Consider the following 12,325-nt stretch of genomic DNA (forward strand, 5'->3'; position numbering starts at 1 on the left):
AGCTTATTAAAAATATGCCATTTTGAAAGCATTATCACTGTTTGTCTACATATAATCCACGACCATTCATAAGTATATTCATTTGAATCTTTCTCTGCATATGTGACATCATATATATCTGAATCATGCTAAAGTTTCAAATATTGCGATGGAATCGTCATGACAATGCTCTCTTGGTGTTAATAACTTTTATAATGGTTCATTGATTTGTGATCTCTGACCCTTTTCAAATAATTTCAAGACAATATCTCAAACAAACAAAAAATCCGAATATTGCATGCCATCAAAATTAATTTAAAGTCGGTAAAAAAACATTCATTCATAAAACATGTCATACATTGATTTGAATGTGCTAACTGCTAGCACAACATTCGATTTTGAATGTCCAATGTCGTGCTAGCACGACTTTCACTTTTGAATGTCCAATGTCCAATGTCGTGCCAGCACAACATTCGATTTTGAATGTCCAATGTCCAATGTCGTGCCAGCACAACATTCGATGTCCAATGTCGTGCTAGCACGACTTTCACTTTTGAATGTCCAATGTCCAATGTCGTGCCAGCACAACATTCGATGTCCAATGTCGTGCTAGCACGACTTTCACTTTTGAATGTCCAATGTCCAATGTCGTGCCAGCACAACATTCGGTTATGAATGTCCAATGTTCAATGTCGTGCCGGCACGACAATCGTTTTAGAATATCCAATGTCCAATGTCGTGCCAGCACAACATTCGATTTTGAATGTCCAATGTCGTGCTAGCACGACTTTCACTTTTGAATGTCCAATGTCCAATGTCGTGCCAGCACAACATTCTATTTTGAATGTCCAATGTCCAATGTCGTGCTAGCATGACTTTCACTTTTGAATGTCCAATGTCCAATGTCGTGCCAGCACAACATTTGATTTTGAATGTCCAATGTCGTGCTAGCACGACTTTCACTTTTGAATGTCCAATGTCCAATGTCGTGCCAGCACAACATTCGGTTATGAATGTCCAATGTCCAATGTCGTGCCGGCACGACAATCGTTTTAGAATGTCCAATGTCCAATGTCGTGCCAGCACAACATTCGATTTTGAATGTCCAATGTCCAATGTCGTGCTAGCACGACTTTCACTTTTGAATGTCCAATGTCCAATGTCGTGCCAGCACAACATTCGATTTTGAATGTCCAATGTCGTGCTAGCACGACTTTCACTTTTGAATGTCCAATGTCAAATGTCGTATGTTTAGCTAACTTCACACAGCTAAAAAAGTTAGCAATCTGATAGCATGGTTTACAACAGGCCTTCCTTGAGCAATCCCTTGTTAAGCCTGACCTTCTGCAATCAGCCACGGGTGGTGACGAATGGTGGCGGGGGATGTTGAAGGTTTAGGCTTGGAGGTCTGTCTATTTCACATGTAAACTGGCCATGCAACACTGTCAACATTAGAAGAACCGATTTATCAGAAAATATGTTGATAACTAAAGTTTATACAGTTGGAATACATATCTCATGCATCTAAAACTGTCTGAGACTAGTCTAATAAGTAGTGGCGCTAAGTATATAATTGTATAATCGACTTTTTTTTTACTCTTAATGCAACAAAAATCCTCATCTCCCCTCCCAAGTTGACTCATCATTTTGACAGCCATCCTTTGGTTAGCACGGAACTTTCGTGGTGGTAAATAACCTAATTTCAATCGCTACTGTATTTAAAGTAAGTATTATCGAGCAGATGGACTACTTCTTTAATGCAAATTGCGCACGTTTAACATAAAAATCTGAATGACCATGATCGACGACATACTTGTACTCCCAACTGAAAACTACTCAGAAAAAAATGAACCTGCCTTTGTCGGTGCGATTAAAATGTATTTACGACCAGTGTGTTAAGATATCCATCAAGGCTTTAAGGGTTTTCTAAACAACGTAAATATATTTCTTGTAATTTAAAGTTATTTACTGACAGCAGTCTTTGAAGAACTGCACGCCGTAATGGAAGCATCAAGATAGCGGTGATTTACAATCTTCTGTTGTGCAAATGTATCATTGCTCAGGAGGGCTGTTAAAATAGATTAAGTTCTTTTTACCAACTGACACAAACACAAAAAAGCGACATTGTTTTTAATTGTGTTCTAGGTGGATGGAAAATCTGTCAAGAAACTGAATAGACAAGTAGTGTTCTTTAATAGAAAAAAACACACAAACGACTTGAGAATAAAAAAGATGACGGCATTTCAAGTAAAATATGTCTTGCTAACTCAGACACAGTTTACATTCCAGTTACAAAGATGTGTGTCATGCGACTGGTCTTGCCAGATATCCGCGGTTATAAAATGAATATTTTTGATAAAAACAAAAACAAATGTAGACTGTTTTATATAGATAACAATCGTTTTAATATGAATTATGAATATGAATTTCGTATTTGAATTTTTTCGAAGACGATTATCTCCATATATTTACACCTCAACTTCCATTCCTTAAATGAACTGCCTTTCGGCAATTGCGTTCATCAATCGATGAACGCAACATCTTCGGATATGTTCGGATCGTAATTCATTGCATAACAATATACATGAAAGCTATTGATCTTGTTATTGGTTGTATTGTGTCTGCAGGTCCCGTAAAATATAAATCAACATTTTTAAAAGTGTTAGTTTATTATATTTTAAATATAATGGTACCAAAAGTGTTTCAATTTTACGTTTCAAAGTGATTTCAAGTGGTTGATCTTTTCCCGCGTTATTGTGACGTCATTTGAAAAAAATGTTTCCGGTTATAGTCGGCTTGTTCTATTTACAGAATGGGTAAGAACGGATTACTGAAAGGTTTTCTTAAACGAAATGAAGTAATTTTTAACAATTCTTGAATGAAATAATGATCTATTGGTCTAAATATAAGGAATGAATTGCGGGGTTGATGTTATTATCGGGGATATGAACGCAATTGGGTTGGTCAAAGTACGCGTGGAGTCCTTCGGACTCCACACACATTGACCAACCCAATTGCGTTCATACCCCGATAATGACATCAACCCCGCAATTCATTCCTTAAATAATCTTCCAATTAAAAGCATGCATAAGATTCTTTTAAGTTTAAACACGTGCTTCATAATAATGAAGCACGTTGTGTTTGAACTTTAAAAAAATCTTACCAGAAACTTTCAGCAATATTTTCAGAAACCCTTAAATCGTTTATAAAGGTATATTAAGGTCATATTTTTAATGTTAATTGGCTATGAATTGTATCCCAATCATCAGGTATTATTATATGTTTGTTTATTTCTCACAGTTTCGAATTTATTCCTACGTCATTGTTGCTTCTTGGTCTTGAAAGTCGGTTCATTTGTAAAACTGGAACTACTGGTATTGCTATTTACATGATGAAAGCCCGCGTGTTTATGGTGTGCATATAAAATACTGTTATGCTAAAATGGTGTACGTTAACCCAAGCCTCTATGTATGAACCACCCACAGGCCCAGCGTGCGACTCCGTCTGTCTCCCCGCGGGGCTGCTGGCCGCCAAGTGGGACAAACCAATGATCAGTTACTCCTGCTCCTCAAGCGTCCTCAACAACCACGATCACTTCCGGACGTTTGCGCGCACTACCGCCATCTATACAGACATGACTTTTTTCATCCTCGACTTCCTGGAGTTTTACGGGTGGGACCATGTTGTTATTGTGGAAGGGCCGGAATCCGTGTGGCGAGAAACTGCTGGTTTCTTCCAGGTAAATAAGGAGAAAATCATTCTGATTTGAATGGTGTAACTGGCGCCTGGTGGGAGCGAGACGCTCTGTTAGGTAATGCAGCTTTTTTCACTGCATAAGGAACGCCGAGTTGTTTATTTTAATTCCTGTTATTAGACGTACATCGTGTTTTAAATAAAAAAAAACGACGCCATGTTTTTAAATACAGTAAAAACTTTGTAAAAAAAGGTAATATTGTTTTTTTGTAATTCCAAGTTACGCTAAAAGATAACAAAAACAGTAACATCATTCTAACCTGTAACAAATGATGTTTCTTTTACATGGTTCCTATAGCTGTGCATGGTAATTATGGTAAATCGAGGGAAGCCGCGGCAGTTTTTAAAATCAATGTTAGTACAATCGTAACTTAATCGGCATTGTTCGTTTGTATATCCTAATAAGTCCAAATGAACTGGACATTGGTGCGATTTCAATTACGATTTGTCGCAGAAAACAAATCGGGGTTGTAAAATATATTTGTGAAACCGTGAGAAAAGCTCATTGTTCGTACACTAATCGCTGTTATTTGTTGTCTTACTATAGGATGATCATCGGCGTTCGAATAAAAATATTTAATTGTGGTCATGTACTCCCGATTCATCACGCTGGCGGCCTCTACGTAGTAGTTTACCGGCGTTAGAATCCGGTTAAACAGTAATAGTTACAATCTAATGCACCAGTCAATTGTAACCACGCCCCCTACCCCCTACCCCCACCCCCAGGTCTGGGGTATGCTGGAGAAAGCGGGGGATTCGGGGGCATTTGGTGGGGACTTCACCAATAGTTTGTCCCCGAAGGGCGGGGATTTTACCTGGGATTGGCAAGAGTGAAAGTCAAAGTCCCCGCTATTCCCCGGACCTGTGGGTGGGGGTGACGGGGCGTGGTTACAATTGACTGGTGCATTATCAGGTTTTTTTATATTTCAAACAGTTGCAATCAAACTCAAACTCATATATATATATATATATATATATATATATATATATATATATATATATATATATATATATATATATATATATATATATATATATATATATATATATTTCATCAACAATTGATTTCCATTCCTTGACTAAGCCCAATCAGGCGGGGGATATCAATTCAACGAATTTGCTTGTTATAAATGTTATTGACTGGACATTTCATACACTTAATTTATGCCTTCTCGAAGACATAGGTCATTCAAGAAGCATACATCACTCACAATGATGATCGTTATTTGAATAAGGTGCTGTGGTGGGGGGATTAATCGCTTCCAGTGATAGCTTCAGTTTAAGTTTTCTATTTCCAAACATTTTGCATAATCAAATTTGACCTTTTCAAATTTATTCCAGTGAACTTTTCATTCATTCACATTTTGAATTTGGTCACTTTAAATCTGTTGGGGGAACTTTTTTCCCATCACATTGCCTCACAAATAAGTTTTGAATTTTTGTCGAGTCTGCTTGTGGTAAGCTTAACAAAGCTGTCTTAATGGCGATTCTGTAAATGTGCAAGCTTGCCTTTACAAGTGAGTGTTTAGTGCATCCGTCCTGACTGAACTTTACATGATGGTTCACCATCAAGAGACATCCATGTCACAGTTTAGAGGTGTACCTCTATATAATATATATCTGATTCACCTACTAGAAGAACATAATTTAATAATATATTCAGTTTTATATATTTTCATATTGGCCATTTCAAATTCGTTGGACGACCAAATATTTTGTGAATTCATCTTTTGATTTTAGTTTAAACTTTGTCTATTTCAAATTTGTTTGGACAACGAAACATTAAGTATATTTAATTACTGATTAAGAATAGTTTTGAATGTTATTTGTAATGCAATGACATTGTTATTTTAGTTTAAAACTTGTTCATTTCAAATTTGTTTTGACAACAAAATATTTGGTACATTTAAATACTGATATTGAAAAGTTTGAGATTAAGACCTTACAGTTAGTGGATATATATCTTCAATCGATTTGAATTTGGATCGGACGACCATTTTGTGATTTAACATTGTGATTTTTGACCATTTCAAATTTGTTGGGGAAGACAAAAATTCATAGTTTTGATATTCAGTCATAAGTTTTGTTAGAACTACATAGCATTTTGTGATTTCATTTATTTTGGTTTGTAATTGTTATGGAATTTGACCATTTCAAATTCGTTAGGGTGACTTAACATATTGGCAATTCACATTTTGATTAAAGTTAATAGCTTTAAATTAAATGCTTCAAATTATTTTCTTTGACCTAAAATTGTGTCTATTCATTTTTAAATTTAAGTTATTGTTTTTCTATTTCAAATCTATTCAGACGACAAAACATTTACTACATTTGAATACAGATTATTTTTAAGAGTTTTGAAATTTAGCGGTTTCAAATTTGTTAGGACATATCCTAACATTTTGAGAATTCATAGTTAAGATATGCAATCATTTTGAAAATTGTTAGGACAACCTAACATTTCATACTTTTGATATTCAATACTTTAAACTTTATGTTTTAAATTTATTAGGACGTCCTAACATTTTGTGATTTCATATTTTTGTTTTTTCAAAACGTTTAATTTTGGACGTTTGAACTTTGTTAGAACGTCCTAACATTTTGGGATTTCATATTTTTGTTTTTCAATATTTTTAACTTTGAATGTTTCAAATTTGTTAGGACGTCCTAACATTTTGTGATTTCATATTTTTAGTTTTCAATACTTTTAACTATGAATGTTTCAAATTTGTTAGGACGTCCTAACATTTTGTGATTTCATATCTTTGATTTTCCATATCTTTAACTTTGAATGTTTCAAATTTGTTAGGACGTCCTAACATTTTTGGATATTTTTGATTTTTCAATACCTTTAACTAAGAATATTCAAATTTGTTAGGACGTCCTAACATTTTGTGATTTCATATCATTGATTTTCAATATTTTCAACTTTGAATGTTTCAAATTTGTTAGGACGTCCTAACATTTTGGTATTTCATATTTTTGATTTTCAATACTTTTTACTTTGAATGTTTCAAATTTGTTAGGACGTCCTAACACTTTGGTATTTCATATTTTTGATTTTCAATACTTTTTACTTTGAATGTTTCAAATTTGTTAGGACGTCCTAACACTTTGGTATTTCATTTTTTTGATTTTCAATACTTTTTACTTTGAATGTTTCAAATTTGTTAGGACGTCCTAACATTTTGGTATTTCATATTTTTGATTTTCAATACTTTTTACTTTGAATGTTTCAAATTTGTTAGGACGTCCTAACACTTTGGTATTTCATATTTTTGATTTTCAATCATTTTTACTTTGAATGGTTCAAATTTGTTAGGTAGTCCTAACATTTTTGGTATTTCTTACTTTGATTTTCAATAGGTGTTACTTTAAATGTTTCAAATTTAGGACGTCCTAACATTTTCTATTATCTTACTGTATTTGATGGAAAATGCTATTGAATAAAGACTAAAACTCATTTTGTTGTTGTGTTGGTTCTATTTTTCAATGAAAAACACTCAAAATTGGCATGAAATATGCAGAAAAGCTGTTTGTGAATTGGGATCGATCGGACAATCCCTTTTTAAATTGGAGAGCTTTAATGTGTTTGTATGGAGCCCAGTCAGTCTGAATGTGTGTAGATTTTGCTTTGACATATGCTCGTTTGCGTCAACGAAAGAGTGCTCTAAAGTTGTTATGCGTCCAAGGAGGCTGGGATTTTCTTATAGTTACTTGTGATGTAAAAATGTCTTTTTAATGGTAAAAGCTCTGAACGTTATTGTAAAGTAGAGACACTTGGCTGTAGATAGTTTCCATAACTTCTGAGTGTATTGTCGTGTTGCCTAAATTGACAGGTCATGGATTAGGATGGACATCACCACAACATAGGAGAACTAAAGCTAACCAAGTGAAAAATTCAAATGTGTTGGAGTCCATTAAAGGATTGCTGTAGTAAATAAAATAGGCCTTCTCGTATTCTGTATGTACCTATATCAATACTTATGTAAAACCATCAAGTTACGGTAACCAGTGGGACTCCCCGAAAATAAGCCAATCGGTTGCATGAGAAAGAGTGTAAGTGGGAGAAAGAATACACATTGGAGTAAGGAGAAAGTAAAAATTGTTCGAGTTTGACATAAGTATGGGGTTATGAGAAAAAAGATCCCGAGGGCCATGGTTTATAACAAGTTATCTGTAGGTATAAAAATTAAATTGATACAAGTACTATGATGCATGATCCAACTTGACATTTGAGGTACATTTTATCTGGTAATTCGGATTTTGTGGCCGGTTTAAAGCAGTAGTTACCTGAGCCTTCCTGTAGGAAAGTATTTTAGGCAGTGTAAGCATGTACGTAACAAGATAAGCCATGCAATAAACAAACATTACAAGCCCTACGGAAAGGACACATCTACTGGCACACCAAGTAATGAATGTTCTTGTACGCAAAGACAAAATCACTTTAAGACGTCGAACAACATATCGTCACTATTTGTACAGGTTTATAGCTATGTGTTTCTCTTTGTAAAGATGTGCATATTATGATATTACTACTACTAATAATAATAGCATGTACAGTAATTATAGCATATCAAGTATCAAGAAAGCACATTCACAAATTTGTTTGTAATAAGAGTTCGTATATTCTCGTAGTAGTCGTACTAAGACATATATGTAAAGATTTAAACAGCATGTGTACGAGTCGACAAAAATTGACATGCTACTGTATTTAATGGCATCACACCGAGAAACAATTTCTCTTGAATCGCAATACAAGAAAGAACTTTTAATAACATTTTCATAATTTGATTTAAATCAAAGCGAAAGAAATTCTCATTATTTTATGCAACTGATAAATCCATATGAATGTCACAAGCAATATTGTAATAGAGGATGTTAATTTTAATATGCTAAAGCAAGAAGTGATATCATGAAACATATAATTTGTTACTGGTGGAAAAGGTTAATAGGTAGAATCCAGAGCAAAGCAAACAGTTCTAACTATGACAATTATCATGTCAGAAGATATATTAATATCAAATAAATCAATTAACACAGTCTCTATTATAATCTAAAATTTATGTCCTCTACAAATGGAAAAGTTGTGAATTGAGATTGAACTGGTTAAATGCCTGTTTTTATGAATAACAGAAACCATAAAAGGCTAATGCAAGTCTGGAAAATACTAAAATTGCAACTTTGACCTTTTATGCGTGCAAATTTTAAATCGCTTCTGAAGGAGGTTATTCCGGGTTGAAAAACAACAACAAATAGAGGTAAGACCCCAAACGGTTACTTTGCTTCAGTAGGGGAAAGGTCTAATTTGAAGGTGCATTACTTCCCGGGGTTTATATGTTTAGATGGAATAGCTTCCCTTTTATTTGAAACACTGGTACTGGCAGTAATATCCACAAACGTCACGCCATCAGTCTTATCAATAATCACCGTGATTCATAGGCCTGTCAATCTCGTCAACTTTTTCACATGTACATTTGCCTGAATGCTTAGTTTATTCACTTATTTCACCCTTATGACCCAGCAGAGGCCCACCTACTCATTCATAGTTACCAGGGCAAGGGTTTCCCTAAATTAAGCTCACTTCGGCACTTAGAGAGGATAGAGGTTGTCCTTCCTCGGAATTCTGCCCCGGCTCTGCCTTGAAGTGCTGCCCCGGCTCTGCCTATCACCTGATGGGTAGAGGGGGGTTAGAGGTTGTCCTGCCTTGGAGTGCTGCCCCGGCTCTGCCTATCACCTGATGGGTAGAGGGAGGATAGATGTTGTCCTGCCTTGGAGTGCTGCTCCGGCTTTGCCTATCACCTGATGGGTAGAGGGAGGATAGATGTTGTCCTGCCTTGGAGTGCTGCTCCGGCTCTGCCTATCACCTGATGGGTAGAAGGGGGATAGAGGTTGTCCTGCCTTGGACTGCTGCTCCGGCTTTGCCTATCACCTGATGGGAAGAGGGAGGTTAGATGTTGTCCTGCCTTGGAATGCTGCCCCGGCTTTGCCTATCACCTGATGGGTAGAGGGAGGTTAGAGGTTGTCCTGCCTTGGAGTGCTGCTCCGGCTCTGCCTATCACCTGATGGGTAGAGGGAGGATAGAAGTTGTCCTGCCTTGGAATGCTGCTCCGGCTTTGCCTATCACCTGATGGGTAGAGGGAGGTTAGATGTTGTCCTGCCTTGGAGTGCTGCCCCGGCTTTGCCTATCACCTGATGGGTAGAAGGGGGATAGAGGTTGTCCTGCCTTGGAGTGCTGCTCCGGCTTTGCCTATCATCTGATGGGTAGAGGGAGGTTAGATGTTGTCCTGCCTTGGAGTGCTGCTCCGGCTCTGCCTATCACCTGAAGGGTAGAAGGAGGATAGAGGCTGTCCTGCCTTGGAGTGCTGCTCCGGCTTTGCCTATCACCTGATGGGTAGAGGGAGGTTAGATGTTGTCCTGCCTTGGAATGCTGCCCCGGCTTTGCCTATCACCTGATAGGTAGAAGGGGGATAGAGGTTGTCCTGCCTTGGAGTGCTGCTCCGGCTTTGCCTATCACCTGATGGGTAGAGGGAGGTTAGATGTTGTCCTGCATTGGAATGCTGCTCCGGCTTTGCCTATCACCTGATGGGTAGAGGGAGGATAGAGGTTGTCCTGCCTTGGAGTGCTGCTCCGGCTTTGCCTATCACCTGATGGGTAGAGGGAGGTTAGATGTTGTCCTGCCTTGGAGTGCTGCTCCGGCTTTGCCTATCACCTGATGGGTAGAAGGAGGATATAGGTTGTCCTGCCTTGGAGTGCTGCTCCGGCTTTGCCTATCACCTGATGGGTAGAGGGAGGTTAGTGGTTGTCCTGCCTTGGAGTGCTGCCCCGGCTTTGCCTATCATCTGATGGGTAGAAGGGGGATAGAGGTTGTCCTGCCTTGGAATGCTGCTCCGGCTTTGCCTATCACCTGATGGGTAGAGGGAGGTTAGATGTTGTCTTGCCTTGGAGTGCTGCCCCGGCTTTGCCTATCATCTGATGGGTAGAAGGGGGATAGAGGTTGTCCTGCCTTGGAGTGCTGCTCCGGCTTTGCCTATCACCTGATGGGTAGAGGGAGGTTAGATGTTGTCCTGCCTTGGAATGCTGCTCCGGCTTTGCTTATCACCTGATGGGTAGAGGGAGGATAGAGGTTGTCCTGCCTTGGAGTGCTGCACCGGCTTTGCCTATCACCTGATGGGTAGAGGGAGGTTAGATGTTGTCCAGCCTTGGAGTGCTGCTCCGGCTTTGCCTTTCACCTGATGGGTAGAGGGAGGATAGATGTTGTCCTGCCTTGGAGTGCTGCTCCGGCTTTGCCTATCACCTGATGGGTAGAGGGAGGATAGAGGTTGTCCTGCCTTGGAGTGCTGCTCCGGCTTTGCCTATCACCTGATGGGTAGAGGGAGGTTAGAGGTTGTCCTGCATTGGAGTGCTGCCCCGGCTTTGCCTATCACCTGATGGGTAGAAGGGGGATAGAGGTTGTCCTTCCTCGGAATGCTGCCCCGGCTCTGCCTATCACCTGATGGGTAGAGGGAGGATAGAGGTTGGCCTGCCTTGAGTGCTGCTCCGGATTTGCCTATCACCTGATGGGTAGAAGGCTGTCTGGAGGATAGAGGTTGTCCTTTTTTGGAATTCTGCTCTGGCTTGGCTAATCACCTGATGGGTAGAAGGTCTGACGGGAGGATAGAGGTTGTCCTTCTTTGGAATGCTGTTCCGGCTTGGCCTATCATCTGATGGGTAAAGGGAGAATATAGGTTGTCCTTCCTTGGAATGCTGCTACTTCTCGGCCTATCACCTGATGGGTAGATAGAGGACAGAGGTTGTCCTTCTTTGGAATGCTGCTCCAGCTAGGCCTATCATCTGATGGATAGAGGGAGGACAGAGGTTGCCCTTCTTATAAATGCTGCTCTCGGCTTGGCCTATCATCTGATGGGTAGTGTGTGTGTGTGGGGGGGGGGGGGGGGGGGGGTAATAATTAGTGTTACGCTTTTGTTTACTTCATTAATTGTCAGGACAATGGCCCTGCAGAGGTTTGGATGGTTGCATGTAGGTAGGGATTGTCCTAATCATAGAATCAACCTTGTCTTTGTACATAACTGTTTGATAATGTCAGCAAAATCTACTGGTACTTTAAATAACATGGTAAATTCAGTTTCTCGTCTTAGCACTTCTTCACAAATACATTTAATTCTAGCAGCCTATAGTAAAAAATAATAACATTTTCTTACCAGCTACACATTACTATGTCATGCTATAATTCTTATGTACATATGATTAATACTACATATCATTATTATTCTGTATTAACATTAGTATAGTCTTCTATCTTGTTGGTCTCCATGGCAACCGAAAACGTCGGTAGTGGTACCAGCTACACATTACTATGTCATGCTATAATTCTTATGTACATATGATTAATGCTACTTACTATTTTTATGTTTAAAATGCATGTATACTACATATTATTATTATTCTGTATTAACATTATTATAGTCAAAGAACTAACCATTTTACAGTGGTATGTCTACTACCGGAGCCGTGCACATGCGGATAGTTACAAAGCCGGGAAAAGTAGTTCAGATCAGATATATCTTACTTTTTGCAATTGTGAGTTCTGAAT

Source organism: Mya arenaria, chromosome 5, assembly GCF_026914265.1.
Source record: "Mya arenaria isolate MELC-2E11 chromosome 5, ASM2691426v1".
Lineage (NCBI taxonomy): Eukaryota > Metazoa > Mollusca > Bivalvia > Myida > Myidae > Mya > Mya arenaria.